The sequence below is a fragment of the Euprymna scolopes genome, chromosome 45 (assembly GCF_053919585.1).
Source record: "Euprymna scolopes isolate OS-2025 chromosome 45, ASM5391958v1, whole genome shotgun sequence".
NCBI lineage: Eukaryota > Metazoa > Mollusca > Cephalopoda > Sepiida > Sepiolidae > Euprymna > Euprymna scolopes.
This window is the reverse complement of record NC_136526.1, coordinates 2367242-2387002: the sequence shown is the minus strand read 5'-3', so window position 1 is coordinate 2387002 and position 19761 is coordinate 2367242. Positions and strand designations below refer to the sequence as shown.

Genomic DNA, 19761 nt, shown 5'->3' with positions numbered 1-19761 from the left:
ATGCATTTAAGGCATTTGTTGTTTTTGTTGTTTAGCGAATTTTTGTTGTGGTTTTGCGGAGAGCGATATGAAAAGTATGTTCAAAAAAAAAAAAACGCTAAAATTAAACCGGACGTGCTTTTTGCGCTTGTCTTAATTACCTCCCTTTGACATAAGCAGTTACCTCCCTTCTTAATGCCTAAATATTGTGGGGTGGGTGCTAGCTATTGCACCTCAATGCACCAATTTCTTCATTTTTTTATTTCTATTTTTTTTTTTTTACTTAACATGTCTTTTACGTTATTTAAAATGTTTCTTTTATATTTTGAAATCTCGAAGTACCCATGAATGATCTTTGGCTACCGATACTAATTTCGTTTTTTTTTTTTATATACCAACCAGGGCTTTATTGCCAACCCTGACTTAGGGTTAGTATTTTGGTTAATGAGAGGTACTTTTCTTTGGCAATTTTTTTCTCCATCTGCTCCCTCTCCATTCCTAAACATACAATAATCGGTTTGTTTTACTGTAAACATAGATTCGAAAAAGTTGTCACAAAACAAATACATAACAAATAAATGTTATCAAAGGCAAGATAAGTTACTTTTCTACCTAACTGGATATGTTTTTAGTGTTTATATTTAATGTAACATGTTTATTCAGCTCGAAAAACATACAATGTTTACCGATGTATTGGAAAATTTTAAATGGCAGCCTACTCTCTTTTTGGGGCGTTAAGTTTGGGAGAATGAGTTATAAATAAAAAAAACAGACAAAATACTGTTAGAAACTTGCTCAATATATGTTACGGTGACATAGGCTGACATATATTCGGCGGGTTTTTAACAGTATTTTGACTGTTTTTTTATTTATAACTCATTTTCCCAAACTTACCGTTTCAGAGAGAGAGAGTCGGCCACCATTTTAAATTTTCCAATACATCGGTAAACATTGTATGTTTTTCGAGCTGTATAAACATGTTACATTAAATATAAACACTAAAAACATATCCAGTTAGGTAGAAAAGTAACTTATCTTGCCTTTGATAACATTTATTTGTTATGCATTTGTTTTTTGACAACTTTTTCGAATCTATGTGTACAGTAAAACAAACCCACAATAATTATTCTCCAGCAGTTTCTTCCCCAGAACCGCTAGACTTTGGAATTCCATTCCAGATCCCTGCTTCCCCAACTGTACTGACGTGCAGAAGTTCAAGTGCAACGTGAACCAACATCTTGCTGCCCAAATCCCTACATAGTACCCCAGTAGTTGTTGCCCCTAATAGTAGCCCCCTACACCAATTTGGGGTGAAAATGTAATTAAAAAAAAAAAAAAAGTTTTTAAATTAAATTAACCCGAACACTACACTAAGCTTTAATTGCTATTAGGTTGACGGAAAAATAATGTCGTTTTTTATCATATATATATATATATATATATATATATACATATATATGAGCAAACAGTTAATAAAATATGTTAGAAAACACTTTGAAATGAGTTAAAAACATATTTAATCTGAAAAGGAAACACTAGATAAATGGATAGTCCTTAATCCGCGGAGTTTCGAAGAAATACTGTCCTTCTCATCAGAGGGTAGGAATTAGCAAAATGCGGGATCGGATTTTGCATGCAGAAGTATTTGATGAAACAACAAATAAGTCAAAGATCTTACTTGAAAACAAAAAAAGTGAATCATATTTTATTAACTGTTTGCTCATATTATAAGCTCTATTTCCTATTTGGTTTTATCGAGCTTTTACATCTGGCTGAGATAATTTTATAAATATTAATTCTTTAATATTTATAATATACTTTAACTAGCGGGGGTACCCGGCGTTGCCCGAGTGTTTGTTTCCGGGACGGGGGGGGGGAGTTTTAAAAAATGTTATGGTAGGTAAGTAGGAAGGATCAAACCCGGAGTCATGAGTAAAAGTAGGAAAATAAAGTGAAAAAGAAAAAAAAAAAAAACATCTGCAACGTTAACAGTTCGGCCACCAAGAAAAGTCCATTCCAGTTGTTTAGGAAAAAAAAAAAAAAAAAAACGACTACAGTAGGTCGGCGCGAACGTGAAAATATAATGTGAATTGTCCAGCACGCTAACCACTACGCCACAGAGCACTGCAGCTTAGTTTAGTGATTTTAAATAACTTCACATGAAAGAACTACGAAGCCAAACCGGTGTTCTCTTCTCAACTGTTCCTTATGAACGATCCCCAAACGGTGTTAAGTGGTGGCAGGGGGAGGAGGAATTTATTAGAGAGAAAATATTTTACCACTTCCATTGATCTTAACCGATTTTGGCCGTGACTTCTGAGCAGAAAAAGTATAGAAATCTAAGATTATCGAGGAATTTGAGAAATAATAAGCCTATAACACACCTCAGATATTGTTCTGCCGTTTGTGCATATTATATTTGCATGAAATATCTTGATTTTTAATCCTATTAATGTCAAAATCAGATGGGAAAAAATGAGTTCATTTTATTTATATAGAGAAGAGATTTTACCATCTTGGATTATTTTGGTAAATTTAATTGTAATTTTTATTTTATTATATATATATATATATATATATATATATATATATATATATATATATATGAAATGGAACACGTACATCAAGTCTGTTGCCAAGGTCGCTGGAAAGATGGTGGGATCCTTCTACCGCTCCAGAAGATATCTCACTGCTGATGCAATTTTCTTTTTTTTTTTTTTGATTCTCTCTCTTCTGATCTTGAGAAGGTGGTGCAATGGGGAAAAAGGTGGCTGGTTAATTTTAATGCATGGAAAACCAAACTTCTCTCCTTTCATCATAATCGCTCTGACCCCCCCCCCCCCATCACACCCCAATTGAAATGAATGGCTTTTGTCTTGAGGAAGCCCCAAGTTTTGATAAGCTCCTGGGTTTGACCTTCACTCCTGATCTTAAATGGAACACATACATCAAGTCTGTGGCCAAGGTCCCTGGGAAAATGGTGGGATCCTTCTACCGCTCCATAAGATATCTCACTAATGATGCAATTCTCTATCTATATAAGAGCCAAGTACGTCCAAAGATGGAGTACTGCTGCCACATCTGGGCGGGAGCTGCTAAAAACAGCCTATCCTGCCTTGACAGAGTACAAAATAGACTTTGTGGCTTGGTGGGGGATGCCCTTTTCTCTACCCTGCAACCTCTTTCCCACAGAAGAGACGTAGCGAGCCTGTCATTGTTCTATCATTATTTTCATGGCAGGTGCTCGTCTGAGCTCAATTCTCTGGTCCCCCCTTGCCAATCTTTTTCAAAAAACACCCGTCTGGCTGAAACCACCGTCAATAATTTTCCCCACTCCCTATCTGTGCCTAAATCAAAATGTAGATACCATGAACAAAGCTCCTTTCTTAGAATTGCACGCCTGTGAAACTCTGTTCCGCTTGCCTGTTTCCCTCCCGACTTCAACCTGGATGTCTTCAAGTCCAACACAAACAAATTCCTGATGAACCGACCCCCACATCCTAAGTAATGACACCTTATCAATTCTCCAATATTCTTGCTACACTATCCCTTTGATTACTGTACACACAATAACCCTTATCCCTAAGTGGCCATTGGGCCTTGATAACTGGTGAACTCCATGTAAAAAAACAAAAAAAAGCCTCATGTCTTGATAAGCTTCTGAGACTGACTTTCACTCCTAATCTGAAATGGAACACATCCATCAAATGTGGCCAAGATTGCTGGAAAAATTGTTGGATTACTCTACTGATCCAGCTTCGAAACCTAGTGGGATCTGTGGAAATTCCACAAGGGATACTGGTTCATATGTAATATATTGATGTTGGCATTCTGTAGATGTTCAGTGTAAATGGAGACGCTCTGATATTATTGTAGCTCTTTTGTTAAAACTGCAAAAGTATTTATCTAAGTTAGCACGAACGCCCGGCAAAGGCCAGTCGTAAAGTACGCTTAAATATGATATTTTAATTTTTGTAGATTTCGTATATATTATTATAAAGTTAATGTTCTATTGATTTTTATATGTCATTAAGTTGTGATTTCAAAAAATTTTTTAAATATATCCATATGACTTGGGTGCATCAGCTTGAATTGAAACCGAAATAGAAACTTATGAAAAAAATATATGAATATATATATATATATATTTCGGCCATAATCGAAACCGAAATAGAAACTTATGAAAAAATATATTAATATATATATATATTTCGGCCATAATCGAAACCGAAACCAAAACTTATGAAAAAATATATGAATATATATATATATATTTTGGCCATAATCGAAACCGAAACCAAGACTTATGAAGAATTCTTGATAAAATTATTTATTAAAAAAAATCGATGATTCAAGTGCTATTATCTATAGTCGAAACCGAAACCAAAACCTCAGAAGAATTCTTGGTAAAATTATTTATGACAAGAAATAAAAGAACATAACAATTAAACGACTCGGATGTAAGCGTGACACACAAAAGAACACATACGCTATCGTATTAATATATAGATATTCCCTGCAACCTATATCCCAAACAAGAGATGTTGCAAGCTTTTCTCTTCTCTATTGTTATTTTCATGGCAAGTGCTCGACTGAACTCCAATCTGTGGTTCCCTCTTGTTGAACTTTCACAAAAAGATACTCAACTAGCTGCAACCACTGTAAACGATTTCCCCTCGCTCCTTATCTGTGCCTAAATCTAAATGCAGATTCCATAAACAAAGCTTTTTTTGCCAGAACTGCCTGCTTGTGGAACACTGTTCTGTTGTCCTGCTTCCCGGTTGAATACAACATGGTAGCCTTCAAATCCAATGTGAACAAGTTCTTATTGAGCCGTCCCCCATAAATAATCAAATTCTACCCAATTTACATTATTAATGTGATTACGACAATACCAATTTACATTCATTAACCATTATTCTCGAGTGGCCTTTGGGCCTTGATAAGTGGTGACTCCAAAGTAAAAAAAAAAAAAAATGTATAACAAAACACTTACCTTGTTATCTTGTTTGGCACTGGATTCGTTTTAAGATCGTCATCAAGAAAGAAATATGCATATATATTTACTTGAAAATGGATGACGTCATAAAGGACAAGTTGCCAAAAGCAGTGTGACGTCATTAAGGACGAGTGGTAGTTGACATAAGCAGTGTGACGTCACAAAGGGCGAGTGGTAGTTGACAAAAACAGTGTGACGTCACAAAGGGGTGATTTTTTCCTCTTCGGGTTGACATTAAAAACCTGGTACTTATCATCATCATCATCATCATCATCATCATCATCATCATCATGGGCTCCTTGCCCGGACCAATGTGACTCTTCCTATGGTCAGTACTAAATGAGCGACCATTTGAGACTTCCAGGTGCTGTATGTTTTTTTTTGTTTTGTTTTTTACACAGGCATCACCACGTATCAAGGCCCAGAGGCCACTCAAGGATAAGGGTTAAAGGGTGTACAGTAGTCAATTGGACAATATAGTAATTGTTAGTAATGGAAATTCGCTAAATTTGTTGACTTAAGAACTTGTTTACGTTGGACTTGAAGACGACCATATTATAGTCAGCTGGAAAGCAGGCAAATGGAAGACAGTTTCACAGGCGTGCAGTTCTAAGAAAGAAACTTTGTTCATAGAATCTACGTTTAGGTTTAGGCACAGGTAAAGAGTGGGGGAAATTATTGATGGTGTTTTCAACTAGACCAGTGTTCCTATTTACAATGCCTCCCCACGGGACAGAGAACAAAAAATTGAAGTGCAGCATCTGAAGAACAGATACTACACTTTGATCATGTCCCGAAGACCAGTGTTTCTCATGACATATGCTCTCTGCTTATCTCGGCATTGTTTCTAGTCTTGGACTTCTTGCTACCAGACTCAAACAGTGCCGATTCAGGAGAGGTGTGGTTTAGGATTGCGCAATCCTTGCCTCACAATTACACGCGCGGCTGCCCTTACAGAGGGTATCCTTTATCTTTCGAGACTGAATAGAGGCATAAAGCCAAGTACGTCCAAAGATGGAGTACTGCTGCCACATCTGGGCGAGAGCTGCTAAAAACAGCCTATCCTGCCTTGACAGAGTACAAAATAGCCTTCGTAGCTTAGTGGGGGTGCCCTTTTCTCTTCCCTGTAACCTCTCTCCCATGAAAGAGACGTATAGACGTAGCGAGCCTGTCATTGTTCTATCGTTATTTCCATGGCAGGTGCTCGTCTGAACTCCAATCTCTGGTCCCCCCTCGCCAATTCTTCACGAAAAACACCCGTCTAGCTGAATCCACTGTGAAAAATTTCCCCCACTCTCTATCTGTGCCTAAATCAAAACGTGGATTCCATGAACAAAGCTTCTTTCTTAGAACTGCACGCCTGTGAAACTCTGTTCCGTCTACCTGCTTCCCACCTGACTACAACTTGGATGTGTTCAAGTCCAACGTTAACAAATTCCTAATGAACCGCCCCCTTAAGTAAACACTTCATCAAATCTCCACACTAACGTAATGTACTTACAATAACCCTTATCCCTGAGTGGCTTCCGGGCCTTGATAAGTGGTGATGTATGTATGTGTTTGTGTGTATGTATGTATGCATGTTTACCTAAAACTTTCAACAGAGGTGACAGATTTTCACGAGATTGGTATTATTTTGAAGCTCGACCATTCAGATGTTAAATATCGAAAAATTGGCTAAAAATATTAATTCCTTCACCCTCAACTGGGCACTTTTCTACAGGGGGGGGGATCACTTTTTTTCACTGATATTTTCAAAAGTCATTTCCTCTTTTCGATTGACTAGCCTTAATTTAAATCTTCGCCATTTCTGGTTTGACAATTGATGCAACGGCAAAGACGTCACGTTTTTTTTTGTTACGTTCTTTTCCTCCTTCATGGTACCAGTTCAAGCCTGCCTGTCTACTAACATTTTTTTTTTCAACACACACCTCCAATCACCCGGGCAATGCCAGACACCCAGGCTAGAAGGTAATGAACTTTAACATAAGAAATATTTTGAGTGCCTTGTTTTTCTCATATCATCCGCAAACCCTATTTAATGGCATTACCCTATAACCACAGCACCCAACAATTTATTTTTTGACCCTGTCCATCCCCATGGTACACATCTTGAAGGTCACCGAACATCCCCGCAAACCCCACCCATTTGTTTTGTCCGTAGACTGCCCACTCCCACTTAGGAAATGACTCCCTTGTTTTTGGTCGAGAACCGGAAAATAGGAAGCATTTCGGAATTAGATTAGGAGGGGAGGGTTCCCGCTAACACATCATCATTAGCATTTTATTTGGTTTCTTTATTTTTATTATTATTTTTCTTTATTTTGGGGTGTTTTTAAGGCTTTCATTCCCATTCTTTCATATTTCATACACATCACAATTTCAGTTTTTCATATACAAAAAAAAACTAAATATATATATGTTTACATATATATATTAGCATTGTAAATATTGTAAATATGTCATTTTCATCTCATCTGGGTAGATTTTAAATAGCTCATAGCGTGAATGCGGTATTGTGGTGATTGCAGCTAGTTTTAGGGAATAGACCAAGTGGATGCCCCCCAACACCCTTCTCCCACCCACAATTCTCTTCGGGCTTCATGCCTAATCATGAAATTGTAGTATTTTTTCGTTTTACCTGCCTGGCAAGGGTTATATGCCTATTAGAATGTATTATAATTCTTATGATAAATAAAGCAGTTAATTTGTTGGCCTTCCGGCATGTCCCTTAAGACATTTCAGAGTACGCCCCTCCCTTTCGTGGGGGAACCTTTGTGGCCTTCGGGAGATATTTTCCCCAATCCCCATTAGGGATCGCCCTGCTTGTTTTCGGTTCCCCCGAAAACAGTGGGGGGTCTAGTCACCTAGATTAGTACAGGGGGGGGGGTCTCACTAACAACCCAGTAGGATTTATTTTTTGTTTTTGATATGAACACTTTTAATTAGTTTTCCCCTCTCCACGAACAATCTTTCTCTTAATTCAAAAACTTTTTATTTTCTAATGAAATTGAATTTATTTTTTCACACATGCACACACACACACACACACAAAATTAATATATATAAAAAAAAATTTAAAAAATGCATAATGCATACACAAACACACAGACAACTGTCTATAAATTGTACATATGTTTTTGATTCTTAAACGCTGGGGATTAATTAGTTAGATTAAGATCCATAGAGTGAATGAGGTGTTTTGGTAAATGTTGCCAGTCAAGAGTAAGACTCCAAAGTCTACATTTATTACTTTTTAATCACTTTAGTCACAAAGACCCTGAACCCTTCCCCTCCCCAATTTCTTGTAGGGCCTTGTGCCTAATTTTGTTGTTTGAAAATCTTTTGTTTTTTTACTTAATTGTATTTACAAAATTTTAAAAGCAATAAAATATATAAACAAAGTGTAGTATCTGTTCCAGCAGATACTGCAAGCAAAGACCATATGTGGGGACGACCCCACAGATAAGACCTTGGTCAATGCAGGGGCAACCCTTCATACCAATTGTCATTATCCAGCTCCCCTACTCCCCGGGGAGCTGGTCCCCATTTCCCCTTCACTCCTCACATTAAAAATTGGCCTTGTGCCTAATTTGCTCAGTGGGGGAGCAAATAAATACCATCTGTTCCAGCAGATACTGCAAGCAAAGACAATATGTGGGGGCGACCCCACATATAAGACCTTGGTCAATGTAGGGGCGACCTTTCATACCAATTGTCACTATCCAGCTTCCCTACTCCGCGGGGAGTTGGTCCCCATTTCCCCTTCATTCCTCACTTTAAAAATCGGCCTTGTGCCTAATTTGCTCAGTGGGGGAGCAAATAAATACCTCAAAGTGTAGTATCTGTTCTGGCAGATGCTGCAATCAAAGACCATTGTCTTTGTGCCAATTTTTTGGTCCATGTAGGGGCAACCCTATATACCAAATTGACTTCACTATCCAGCTCCCATTTCCCACCTCTCGGGAGCTGGTCCCCTTTTCCTTTCCCCCTCCCCCTCTCTTCACATTAAAAAAACGGCCTTGTGCCTAATTTGGTCAGTGGGGTAGCAAATAAATCCAGTCCCTTAAGACATTTCCTTGTTGCATTACCTCCCCTGTTTTCTAGACGGTGACAGATCATTCGGCATCCCTGAAGGAAAATCTTCCAACCGGTATTATGTATTATAATATATATGCAATTGTGGAGAAAGTGGCTTAGCGTTAAAGAGACTGCGCGTTTGTGCCTGCAGAGCACAAACTACGAATCAAGATGGCGCCCGCATGCGTTTATGTGGAAAAAAGTCTCGTGGAATCTCGGAGAATCTCGGAAAATCTCGTACCCTGATTCCAGAAATAACGAGGAGAGAAAAGCGGGAAGAGAGACGATTTTGAGTCACGAAAACGAACGGACGTGTGTAAAAGAAGAGGTAGAAGAAAAGAGTGTGGTGAACGAAACAAACAACGACTCGGTTGAAAGTAGAGTTGTAACGAACACAAGCTATTCCGGCATGACGTCAGGATTTGACCCCAAGCTAATTCCCCTGTTTGATGGCAGTAGCACTGATCACTCAGTGCAGGAATGGGTGGAAAAAGCAGAATTAGTATGTCAGCTCAGTGGGGTGAAGCGTATAGAATGCGTGGTCCCAATGCGCCTCACTGGGGGAGCATATGCAGTATACCAGCAGTTGGCTGATGAGAAAAAAACAGATTTTGCCTGCATCAAGCGCGCCCTTTTTACAGCATTTGCATTAGATCCAATTACTGCATGGAAGGAATTCATGGCCCGAAAATTACATCCCGGGGAAACGGTGGATGTGTATCTGGCTGAGCTAAAAAAGCTATTGGTCCTTTTTGGAGGGATGTCAGACAAAGGCTTGGTGTGCGCCTTTGTTGCAGGATTACCTAAGAGTGTGGAAGATCTGCTCCGTGCCTCATCCCAAGTGGACGAGATGGACATATCGGAAGTATTGGCGCGGGCACGAGCAATACTAAAGAAAAGCCCTAACACTATAGACCAAGTGGCAGCTGTACAACCATCACAGGTTGGATTGCAGGACCTGGGCGCAGCTACAACCTGCTATAAGTGTGGAGAACCCAACCATTTGGCCCGTGATTGTCTTTCGTCACGTCAACCAACTCGGAAACTTGACGGGCCACAGTGCTACAAGTGCAAAAAACGTGGACACCTGGCCCACACCTGTCCGGGAAACGGGCAAGGGGAAGAAGCTACAGCGCCAGTCTTCTCCCCAGATCGTCATTGAGCAGGGCGCTACCCACTGTAAGCATACACATTAATGGAAGCGAGCGCCTCGCGCTTGTGGACACTGGGTGCACCCAGACTCTCGTAAGCAAGATATGCTGTGCCACTTGGAAAGCAGAGAGAATTCCGGTACTAACTGTAGGCGGGGGTTCACTAGCCTCTTGTGGGGTGAGCATTATCCGCGCAAGCATCAACGACGGGCCTGCAGTAGCCATGCGAGCCCTGGTGATGGAGGGAGAGCTTCTCGGGTACGACCTTCTCTTGGGTATGGACTTGATTACACAACTGGGTGAAATTACCGTGGACAGAACCGGCAAGGTACAGTTCTCCCGATGTGAGGAACATGTTTGTGCTGCCATAACTCTCGACGAGCCTGACTTTCATGCAGAGTATGATAGAAACACCAATGCATGGACGTCGTCTTGGAAGTGGTCAAACGATCAGCCACCAATATCCTTGCGAAACCGGTTATCGGAATATCCCCCACCCATGTGGCTAAGGGAACAGTATGAAGAAGAACTGCAAACGTGGATCGACAATGGCTGGCTTCTTCCATACCCAGAGGATGAGCTTGGCCCCCCGCGAGGGCTGATTCCCTTGATGGCCGTCGTACAAGAGACCAAACAAAAGGTCCGCCCCGTCCTAGACTACCGTGAGCTCAATGAGCATGTCGACCCATATACAGCAAGGGCTGACGTGTGTGCACTCAAATTAAGGGAGTGGCGACAGCAGGGATCGAACGTGGCAACTCTGGACCTATGCAGGGCCTATCTGCAAATACGCATTGAGAAGAAATTGTAGCCATTTTAGACTGTGGAAATTAGAGGAACCCGATATTGTCTAACCAAGCTAGGGTTCGGTCTAAATGTGGTCCCAGGCATTATGACAGCAATCATGCATGCTATCCGGCAGCAAGATGAGGCAGTGCAACAGGCAACATCCTCATATATCGATGATATATTCGTCAATGAGAACCTTATGTCAGCACAATCGGTTAGAACGCACTTTGAAAGCTTTGGACTGACATGTAAGGAACCAGAGCGTCTGTGCGATGGAGCAAAAGTTCTCGGCCTGCACGTGCGCAATAGCAAGGAGGGACTTTGCTGGAGAAGAGGAAGTCACGTTCCCAAGGTCCCAGCAGACATCACTCGACGAACAGTGTTTTCGCTTTGTGGAAAAATGGTAGGCCATTTCCCTGTGTGCGGTTGGCTCAGGGTGGCCATGGCAGCCATAAAGAGACATGCAACAGCCGTGTTGTCGCGATGGGACGATGCAGTACACGATGTCACCCTAAGGAGCATGTTGACAGAAACTGTGTCCAGAGTGACCAGTGATGACCCCATTCAGGGAAAGTGGTGCGTCAGCGGGAATGAGTTCACAGTCTGGGTGGATGCTAGTTTACTGGCCCTTGGAGTTGCCCTTGCAGTTAATGATTCCATTATTGAAGATGCCTGTTGGCTTCGGCCAGAGAATGATTCGAGGCACATAAACCTGGCCGAACTTGATGCCACATTGAAGGGCGTTAACTTAGCGCTTCAATGGCACGCCAAGGTTCTCCATATCATGACTGACTCCGCATGCACTCATCGGTGGATAACCGATGCATTAAGTGGAAGAGCACGGCTGACGACACGAGCATCGAGTGAGATGTTAATTCGAAGACGGCTTGCCACCTTGGTTGACACCATCACAGAGTACAACCTGGCTGTGGACGTAGTGTTGATCAGGTCTGCGCTCAACAGAGCAGATGCTTTGACAAGAGTCCCTCAACGATGGCTTCTGGCTGGTGCTCAGAGAGATGCTGATAATCTGCAAAACACATGTGCAGCAGTTGTGTGTAATGTGGATGCAGCGCGCATCATGGACATTCATCGACAGTGTGGACATCCTGGCATCAAGCGGACATTGTACTTTGTCAAGATGATTGATCCAGGAGTAGGAAAAAAAGATATCCGAAGAGTGGTGGAAAGTTGCGAGGCCTGCCAATCCATCGACCCAGCTCCAGCACGATGGAAGAAAGGGGAGTTAGGAGTGAGTGGTAAGTGGCAGAGAGTGGGCATGGACATCACACACTACGGTGGCAATCACTTCCTTACCCTCATTGATTGTGGGCCTACACGTTTCACAGTCTGGAGACTCCTCGGGTGCCAGGACTCTTGCAACATTATTCGCCAGCTGTCATCCGTGTTCTGTGAAAGAGGTGCGCCCAATGAAGTGCTGACGGACAACAACCCAGCCTTTTGCAGCCATCAGATGAGGCAGTTCTTACAAGAATGGGGTGTGCGGCTGCGGCTTAGATGCGCTTATGTGCCTTCTGGCAATGGTATAGCTGAGAGAAGCCATCGCAGCATCAAAACAATTGCAGCCAGGAAGCAGTGCACCATCGCAGAAGCTGTGTATAATCTCATGCCAAAGGATGGCGTCTCTCCAGGAACGGCGCCTGCAAACGCAATCTATCAGTACCGTGTCTGAGAAAAAGGAATCCACCCCGATACAACTGTGGCCACTGAGATAGAACGGAATCGATATGCCAAAGGGGATGCTGTCTGGGTGAAGCCGCCAGGAAACCGATGTACTGACAAGTATAAACGAGGCACAGTGACCGATGTGGTGAGTCAGCAGTGTGTCCAGGTTGATGGCGTACCCCATCACGTTAGGGACCTACGGCCGGTGACACATGTACCACCTCCAGTGGACGATGAGAGTGATTCTGACTCTGAGACGAGTGGGCCATCGCTTTGGTTTGCACCATCCCTATCAAGCAGTGACTCTGACATCAGTACTCTCCACGGAGATGAAGCCTTCCCCGACCATCAGGCAGTGGATGAGAGCGCACGCAAAGACGAGAGCAGCACTGTCCACCTTCGTAGAAGCACCCGACGGCGGCGATCACCACCCCCTTGTCGTCTCTGTGATCATGAGATCAGGGGGTAGTGTGGAGAAAGTGGCTTAGCGTTAAAGAGACTGCGCGTTTGTGCCTGCAGAGCACAAACTACGAATCAAGATGGCGCCCGCATGCGTTTATGTGGAAAAAAGTCTCGTGGAATCTCGGAGAATCTCGGAAAATCTCGTACCCTGATTCCAGAAATAACGAGGAGAGAAAAGCGGGAAGAGAGACGATTTTGAGTCACGAAAACGAACGGACGTGTGTAAAAGAAGAGGTAGATGAAAAGAGTGTGGTGAACGAAACAAACAACGACTCGGTTGAAAGTAGAGTTGTAACGAACACAGCAATATTAATAAGATTATTTTTTTTTATTCTTTATTAACATTTTATATGAAAATAACTGGAGCAATGTGAACAATTCTTATTTTTATATTAAAAAATGTGTACTATTTATTTATTGTAATTGTTAACTTTATTTTTTATGTGAAACATTTTTAAAAATAAATATTTTTTTACAGAAAAATATCATTCTTATGCTAAACTACTACTACTACTACTACCACTACTACTACTACTACTACTAATAATAATAATAATTCGTCTAATAATGTGATAAATTTCTTCAGTTAAAATATCAGCGCTTCTACACTATTGGGACGAAATTTTCGGAAATCGTAATATTGAATTTCACATTAAAGCACTGGTATCTACGTATTCCTCGTGTTTTTAAGATGATTATATCCAAAAATTATGAAAATCGATAAGGTAAAAAATTATTTACTAAAGATAATAATAAATAGAATTGGATGAAAACAATCGTAGAACATAGGAGAATTCAAAACGGAGGTAATTTTCCGTTTTGATTTAAGCAAGATAGTGACAATTTCTCACTTGGTAACACGATTAAAGCTGTTGCTGTTTTTAATAATTTATTATTATTCAGGCAATTTCAAATGCATAATTTGGAAGCTACCATTGTAACTTATTAGAATTGATAAAAAAAGTCGGTACTTGTACAGTTTAATCAAGACATTAAAAAAATGAAAATATCGAAAAAAGGTTATAGTGTATGTATTCGTCATGGAACAAAGTTCTCCGAAAAAAAATTTCACTTAATGTCATCAAGTAGTTTTTTTTTTGTTTTTTTTTACAGCGAAAAAACAATTTGTTATGATACCGAGCAAAATGTTCGATTTTTATGAAGAAAAGCTAGTATTAAAGATGGGAAGAGGTGTCAGCGCTTTAACTGGAGTTATCTCCCTTTGTCATTTCTAAAATTCAAACAATTTTTTTTTTTTTTAATTCAACATGGCCGCCTTCAACGCGCTCTCATAAAAACGTGTTTTTCCGGCGAAAAAAAAAAAAAAAAAAAAAAAAACTACTTGATGAAATTAAGTGAAATTTTTTTCGGAGAACTTCGTTCTATAACGATACATATAATTTTAACTTTTTTCGGTATTTTCATTTTTTTAATGTCTTGACTAAACTATACAAGTACCAAAAAATCAGTTGAAACCATTGTTTTTTTTTATGTGGAAACTTCATTTATCGACTACAAAATCTCGTCCCAATTCTGTAGAAGCGCCAAAATATTTGTTAGAAGATATTTCGTCGGGGACACCAAATCATCTATCACCGTCTAGAAAACAGGGGAAGTAATGCAACAGAGAGATGTCTCGGGGGGGAAATATGCCGGAATGCCTTCTGTTGTTTTTTTGTTGTTTCTTTTTTTTTTAAATAAAAATATTGGTAGTAACTCGAATGACAAATTTTTGTTTCAAAATAAACATTTAAAGAAGTATTTATTTGAAGGAAAACGGAAAATGAAAAAAAAAATGAAAAGACAATCGGAAGTTCATTTTTTTTTTTTTAATAATCCTACCCCACGCACGCGCGCACACACCCCGACCGGAAGTGGAAGTGACGTAACAGGAAGTTTTTATTCCAAGTTCGAATTGAGAAAGGCGGTTTATTTAAAAACGAAACTATAAACCTTCTTCCGTGTGGTTTTTATGAATTAAAACTGCAATATTTATTTTTTCTAAAGAAAAAGAAAAAAAAAGGTAAGTAAAAAAAAAAAAATTCGTTGTTTACTTTTTAACAAATAGTTTTCTTAAGGTTTTTAAAAATCAACAACTACTATTTAAGAGACAGGATGATCACAGTGTAGTATCTGTTCTGGTGCTACTTACACTTCACTTTTTTTCAGCCCTTGGTCAGTGGAGGAGAAATCCTTCATGACTGAGACAATTTTAATTTTTGTTACTATCCAGAGTGCCCCCCCCCCTTTTTATGAGCTTGATTTTCTCCCCATTAAAAACCGACCTTGTGTCCAACTCTGCCCTCGTGGATAGGCAAATCAAATGAATAGGAACTACTATTTTTAAGAGCTATCAATTTTATTTCTTGTAGCCATTTTGTGTGTGTGTGCTAGTGCACTTTACTGATCCGCGCTATTTTTTTTTTTTTTTTTTTCTTAATAGTATTTCCACGTTTAATTAAAGTTTTATGATGTGTTTTTTTTTTTATTATTCAATTGTAATGTTAAAGTACAGAATAGGTATAAAACATCCCCCCCCTCCCCACGTTAAGAATGGCTTTTTAAATAATAACGTTATTATTTCAGCACGGATCAATAAGTGCATAAGTACATTTTTTGACGTTTTGTACGTTTTTTTTTTTTTTTTTTTTTTTACCTAAAACCGTTGACTTATTTATGTTTTTTTTTTTTTTTTTTTTTTTTTTTTTTTTTTACAAAGGAATCACCACATTATCAAGGCCCAGAGGCCACTCAAGGATAAGGGTTAAAGAGTGTACAGTAGAAATTGGTCAATATAGTAATCATTAGTAATGAAAATTTGGTAAATTTAATAACTCATATGGAACGGCTCATCAAGAACTTATTTACTTTAGACTTGAACACAACCATATTGTAGTCAGCCGGAAAGCAGGAAAACGGAAGACAATTCCACAGGCGTGCAGTTCTAAGAAAGAGGCTTTGTTCATGGAATCTATGTTTAGGTTTAGGCACAGATAAAGAGTGGGGGAAATTATTGATAGTGTTTACAGCTAGACGAGTGTTTCTTGTGAAAGTTTGGCGAGGGGGGACCAAAGATTGAAGCTCAGTTGAACACTTTCCATGAAAATAACGATACATCAGAGACAAACTCGCAACATCTCTTCTGTGAGATAGAGGTTGCAAGGAAGAATAAAGGACATCTCCGACGAGGCTACGAAGTCTATTTTGAACTCTATCAAGGCAGGACAAGTCCTTTCTAACTTTCGATTTTGTTTTGTTTATTCTTTTTCAGTAAAAAAAAAAACAAAAAAATAAAAACTGTGCTTGTGCACTGCATCTGTTACCGCATTTACTTTTTAAATAGTATTTTCGGGACTTGTGCATTGTGCATTTTTAGTGCCGTGCTGAAATAACGTTATTTTGAAAGCCATTCTTAACATAGGGAGATGTTTTGTAACTATTCTGTGTTTCCACCTTAACAATTTAATTTACAAATCTACAGATACGAAAAAGTTGCCAAAAAACAAATATATAACAAATAAATGGGGTTTGTCTGTACACATAGATTCGAAAAAATTATCAAAAAACAAATATATAACAAATAAATGTTATCAAAGGCAAGATAAGTTACTTTTCTACCTAACTGGATAATTTTCTAGTGTTTTTATTCAGTGTAGCATGTTTATTCAGCTCGAAAAACATACAGTGTTTATCGATGTATTGGAAAATTCAAGATGGCGTCTCTCACACCCTCTTTAACACGGTAAGTTTGGGAAAAGGTGTTATAAATAAAAAGGTAAAACTATACAAACACCGTGACAGCGAATTAACCCTAACCCTAACCCTAACCCTAACGCTGTCACGGTGTTTGTATAATAATACCAATAAAAAAAACTATACAAAATACTATTAAAAACCCGCCGAATATATGTCAACCTATGTCACGGTAACATATATTGAGCGAGTTTTTAACAGTATTTTAACCGGTTTTTTATTTATAACACCTTTTCCCAAACTTACCGTGTTAAAGAGAGAATCAGACGCCATCTTGAATGTTCCAATACATCGGTAAACACTGTATGGTTTTCGAGCTGAATAAACATGTTACATTGAATAAAAACACGAAAAATGTATTCAGTTTGGTAGAAAAGTAACTTATCTTGCCTTTGATGACTTTTTCGAATCTATGTGTACAGTAATACAACCCCCCCCCAAAAAAAAAAACACTCAAAACAGTCAAAATTCAGCGTTACGGCGTTATCGACAACTTTTAACGGTTTTCGACTATGCTGAACATGAATATCTCTAGGAAAATTAGTACAGACAAATAGTTTTCGAGATATAAATTTCTGTATTATGCATCGCAATTCTTAGTAGTTTGAATTGACCACCATCTCTGTTGTTTAATGAAATGGGTTAATGAGCATTCGATGTGTGTAGTTAAGTCTATGATATGCAAACGTTTATTAAACGTCATTTCTTTCGGAATAAACATCCCTCTCTTTACCATGTTAAGAACGGCTTTCGGAATAAACATTCCTCACTTTACCATGTTAAGAACGGCTTTCGGAATAAACATTCCTCACTTTACCATGTTAAGAACGGCTTTCGGAATAAACATTCCTCACTTTACCATGTTAAGAACGGCTTTCGGAATAAACATCCCTCACTTTACCATGTTAAGAACGGCTTTCGGAATAAACATCCCTCTCTTTACCATGTTAAGAACGGCTTTCGGAATAAACATCCCTCTCTTTACCATGTTAAGAACGGCTTTCGGAATAAACATCCCTCACTTTACCATGTTAAGAACGGCTTTCGGAATAAACATCCCTCACTTTACCATGTTAAGAACGGCTTTCGGAATAAACATCCCTCACTTTACCATGTTAAGAACGGCTTTCGGAATAAACATTCCTCACTTTACCATGTTAAGAACGGCTTTCGGAATAAACATTCCTCACTTTACCATGTTAAGAACGGCTTTCGGAATAAACATCCCTCACTTTACCATGTTAAGAACGGCTTTCGGAATAAACACCCCTCCCCATGTTAAGAACAGCTTTCGGAATTGCGTTGAGTTAACTACACAGATCATCTGCTCAGTGCTCAATGTAGCGTGCGCGTGTATGCTCATTAAAACAGCAAAGATGATGGCCAAATAAAACTACTAGAATTTGCGTAACGCCAACGGTGAACATTGACCTTAAAAACATGTCCAGTTAGGTAGAAAAGTAACTTCTCTTGCCTTTGATAACATTTATTTGTTATATATATATATATATATATATATATATATATATAGATGTTTAAAAAAAAAAATTTTTTTTGTACCTCTGTGGATTGTAATACAAACCCGTAATAAATTGTTAGGTGAAAGTACAGAATAGTTAGAAAACACCTTCCCGATGTTAAGAATGGCGGCCATTGTGACATGGAGGTTCAAATGAAGATTTACTTGTAAAAAAAAAAAAAAAAAAAAAAAAAAAATTTTTTTTTTTTTTTTTAAAGGTGTTTTGTTTGGGTACTTGTGCATTTAACGAACCAGACGTAACTCGGCGTTTGCTCGGCTTTGTCCAGCGTATGATGTCAACAGCCGGATAAAACCGAGCGTTTGCCGATAAAAAAACAAAAAAAAAAATACCTACAATATAACTGTAAAATGAAATGTAGAAACATCCAAAAATATAAATAAATAAAAAGCAAAAACCTACCGTTCATTTATCGAAATTCTCGTCTGCTGCTCGGCGCATGCGCGTCGAGTTGAAACTAAGCGCGCAGCGTTTTGATTGGCTGATGACCATGTTTCGTCAGACAGCAGCAAAACCCGAGCTGTTGACGTCATGCGCCGGACAAAGCCGAGCAAATGCTGAGTTACGTATGGTTCGTTAAATGCTCAAGTTTAGTACCGGTGTTTGCGTACGATGTGAATGAATGTGACAATGTCACAGTTAATTTTGTCGGCGGCAATTAATTTTTATTTTAAGACTTTCATTTTCCCATGTTTTATCTAATAATTTAAAGTGGCCGCCATTTCTGTTACAAAAAAAACACTTGACGTATTGTCAAAACAAAACAAATCAACCCCCCTCCTCATGTTAAGAATGGCGACCAGTTAAAACAACAGGAGGCGGACGTCTACGAGATCCCTCCCACCTCCCTCTAAATTCTACAATTTTCAGTTTTTAAAACTTTTTTTTTTCCGTTTAATTTCCTCGATTACAGATTTTAAGGGTACTTGTACAGTTTAATCACGACATCAAAAATGAAAATATCGAAAAAAGGTTATATTGTACGTATCCGTTTTGGACTGAAGATCTCCGGGGGGAAAAAAAATTCACTCAATTTTAGTACTAGCGTTTCTTCCTAAAAATCGAAACTTTTTTTTTTCTCAGTATCATAACAATTTTTTTTTTTTTTTTTTTTTTTTTTTTTCACTGTAAAAAAAAAAAAGTTTTTTTCCAGAGAACTTCATTCCATGACGGATATATACAATATAACCTTTTTTGATATTTTCATTTTTTTAATGTCTTCATTAAACTGTACCACTTTAAGATTAAAAAAAAAGTACTTGTCCGTTTTTGGTACCGTGCTGAAATAATGTTATTTTGAAAGCCATTCTTAACATGGGGAGGG

General features: G+C 38.8%; 2 protein-coding genes across 4 annotated transcripts in view; one reads left to right on the top strand and one right to left on the bottom strand.

Annotated features, from left to right (window-relative positions):
• The window catches only part of LOC145269130 (uncharacterized), a 267872-nt gene extending 262849 nt beyond the window's left edge, over positions 1 to 5023 (bottom strand). Inside the window, exon 1 of one of the 2 annotated variants that reach the window (XM_080124733.1) lies at positions 4976 to 5023. The gene's annotated coding sequence lies outside the window, so the exon portion shown is untranslated. Of the gene's footprint in view, positions 190 to 4975 lie in introns of those variants that run through there. The other variant, XM_080124734.1, reaches the window with a different exon arrangement.
• A 190-nt stretch (positions 5024 to 5213) lies between these two features.
• The window catches only part of LOC145269129 (uncharacterized), a 127482-nt gene continuing 112934 nt past the window's right edge, over positions 5214 to 19761 (top strand). Inside the window, exon 1 of one of the 2 annotated variants that reach the window (XM_080124731.1) lies at positions 5214 to 5342. The gene's annotated coding sequence lies outside the window, so the exon portion shown is untranslated. Of the gene's footprint in view, positions 5343 to 15035; positions 15170 to 19761 lie in introns of those variants that run through there. The other variant, XM_080124730.1, reaches the window with a different exon arrangement.